This window comes from Cebus imitator, unplaced genomic scaffold (genome assembly GCF_001604975.1).
Source record: "Cebus imitator isolate Cc_AM_T3 unplaced genomic scaffold, Cebus_imitator-1.0 Scaffold0, whole genome shotgun sequence".
Lineage (NCBI taxonomy): Eukaryota > Metazoa > Chordata > Mammalia > Primates > Cebidae > Cebus > Cebus imitator.
This window is the reverse complement of record NW_016107315.1, coordinates 11254216-11257620: the sequence shown is the minus strand read 5'-3', so window position 1 is coordinate 11257620 and position 3405 is coordinate 11254216.

Genomic DNA, 3405 nt, shown 5'->3' with positions numbered 1-3405 from the left:
TCAGCCTCCGGAGTAGCTGGGATTACAGGCACTCGCCACCATGTCCAGCTAATTTTTGTAAATTTTTGTATTTGTAGTAGAGATGGGATTTTACCATATTGGCCAAGCTGGTCTCTAACTCCTGACCTCAAGTGATCCACCTGCCACGGCCTCCCAAAGTGCTGGAATTATAGGCAAGAGCCACTGCCCCTGGCCGAATCTTATCTTTTAAAAGCTTCCCAGATATAGGTTATCTTGATTGTGATGGATATGTGCATACATCAGAGCTTATCAAATTGTGCACTGTAAATATATATAGCTTATTGGATGTCAGTTGTTATCTCAATAAAGCTTATTTTTTAAAAAATTAAAAGCTCCCCAGGTGATTCTAGTGGGCATCCCAATATGAGAATCATTGCGGTAGGTCAACCTCAGGAACAGCCCCAGAAAGGAAGACATCTGCTCAGGAATCGTGTCATGGCCAGCAGCCCCGCCAGGACTTAGAACCTGTAAGTCCTGTGCTACTGACCCAGTGGTCTTGCCTTCAGACCAAAATTATAGAACATTGCTGAGTTTCTCCAAAAATTAAAAAGAGGCACTTTAAAAAAAAAATTGAACTGCAGCTGGGCAAGGTGGTTCACATCTGTAATCCCAGCACTTTGGGAGGTTGAAGGGGGTGGATCGCCTGAGGTCAGGAGTTTGAGACCAGCCTGGCTAACATGGTGAAACCCTGTCTCTACTAAAAATACAAAAATTAGCTGGACTGGTGTCTGATACCTGTAATCCCAGCTACTCAGGAGGCTGAGGAAGGAGAATCACTGGAATCTGAGAGGCGGAAGTTGCAGTGAGCCAAGGTTGCACCATTGCACTCCAGCCTGGGCAACAGAGCAAGACTCCATCTCCAAAAAAAAAAAAAAAAAAAATTAAACTGCTAGCATTATTATTTAGAGGTGTGGGGTACGTGAGGAGAAAAAAAGAAAAGAAAACAAAAATCCTAAAACAACAAAACAAACACCCCACCAGCCTTTAGTTGCTAGAGTCTGATTTAGAAAGCAGTTGGTTGTCCTTTCAGGGCATTCCAGTCCTGCCTCCCCTCACTCTACCTGCTGGATTGTGGAGCCTGCAGAGCCAGTGAGGAAACCAGCACACCAGCAGCTCTCTTGTTCAGTTTGCTGCCTATCTCCTTAACTCCAAGCTCACTAGTTCCAACTGCCTTTTCAGTATTTCTTCTGCCTCCATTTCAACATGTTCAAAACTGAACTCATTACCCTCACCCCCCAATCTTTTTTTTCTTTTTTTTCTTGGTATGGAGTCTTGCTCTCTCGCCCAGGCTGGAGTGGAGTGGCTCGATCTCAGCTCACTGCAACATCTGCCTCTCGGGATTACATGATCCTCCTGCCTCTGCCTCACAAGTAACTGGGATTATAGGCACCTGCCACCACGCCTGGCTAATTTTTGTATTTTTAGTAGAGATGGGATTTCATCATGCTGGCCAGGCTGGTCTCGAACTCCTGACCTCAGGTGATCCACCCACCGCAGCCTCTCAAAGTGCTGGGATTATAGACATGAGCCACCATGCCCGGCCCCTCACCCCCCAATCTATTCCTCCTTTTCAATACCCTTTCTTAATAAAGAGTACCATTGTTCTCTCAAATGTCTGCACCAAAAAGTGTCTCACTCTTGACATACAAATAGTGTCCACATATCTTCCTGAATATCTCTTAAATACATCCCTCCTCCATCTTTACTCACCTTAGTTTAGGTCCTCATCATTTTCTGCCTAGGTCTCCTGACTCCCACCTTTCAGATACCGCTTTTTGTAGTTAGTCATGCTCCTGCTGAAAACCTTTGAATAGCTTTCCCATGAAAAAATAGACACAACTCAAACTCTTTAGTATGGTAGTTATAACCCAGACCCAATTTCCTTGTCCCATACCCTCTCCCACCACTTGTCCCATGGTTCCAGACATAGCGGACCTATTTGTGCCTCTGTATCATAGCACATCCTATCCCACTTGCCTGAAACAGTGCATTTCTCTTTAGTAGCTCCCACCTGCTATGTTCTAAGCTCAGCTGAAACATCACCCCAGGCTAAGTTAAATATTCCCTCTCCTATGCCACACTGGACCTCATCTGTAATTCCGTTGAAGCAATTATCCCAGTTTCATGGTAGTCCATTTCCACTTTTGCTTTCACAGTAGCTTGTCAGCAACTTTGTTTCTTTCTTCTCATCTTTACATCCCTAGTCCCTGGTAAAAGCCTGATATATAATGGATATTAGAAAATATTTGATGAATTATCTTTTTTGCTTTTCTCATTCTTTCTAAATTACCGAGTGGATGACTAGTAGCTGGGTGGGCAGGGAGATCCTTCACAATTTCAGAAGCTCAACTATGGCCACATAAAACCCAGAGTCGCCTGTGGAGTCACTATCAGCTCCACAATCCATAGGCACTGAAGTTCTTGTAGGTTGTGCCTAGAAGGGTGGATTGCATTGGCTTTGCTACCAGTCTCTGCTCAGAGCAGCATCTTTGCTACCAACACGTCTTTTAGGGCCAGGTGTGATGGCTTATACCTGTAATCCCAGCACTTTGGGAGGCCGAGGCAGGTGGATCACGAGGTCAGGAGTTCAAGACCAGCCTGACTAACATGGTGAAACCCTGTCTCTACTAAAAGTACAAAAATTAGCTGGGAGTGGTGGCAGGCACCTGTAATCCCAGATACTCAGGAGACTGAGGCAGGAGAATTGCTTGAACCCAGGAGGCGGAGGTTGCAGTAAGCTGAGATCCTACCACTGTGCTCCAGCCAGGGCGACAGAGCGAGATTCCATTAAAAAAAAAAAAAAGTCTTTTAGCAAGTAGCCCTCTGTTCTGGGCAATTTAATCATGAACTATATCACTTTTTGGCCTATTGAAGGATTAGAGATGTCATTGACAACTCTCATTCCAACCTTAAGCCTCCTTTCCTTCAAAGGTGACGATGACCAACAAAGGGGCCCAGATCAATAATATGCCCTTTAAACATCAGTTAGGAATAGTGAACAAGTTAGCTACATTAGAATCAACAAAGATATCTGGTCCATTCCCACTACACTATGCCTCTAATGAATCTAACTTGAGACACTAGAATTTTCATAAATTATTTCAGGGAGACTTTCTCAAGGGAGCTATGACCTCAAAACCAGTATTTTTTCCCCATTTTATTTACAGAGGAAAGAGAGGAGAAATATAATATGGTATACAAGCATCATACCATAGAATAGACAGGATTTGACTTCCCTAATTTTTTTTTTTAACGTTTTCCTGCCTTAGAAGAAATAGAAATTGGCTGGGTGCAGTGGCTCACACCTGTAATCCTAGCACTTTGGGAGGCCGAGGCGAGTGGATTGCCTGGGGTCAGGAGTTCAAGACTAGCCTGACCAATGTA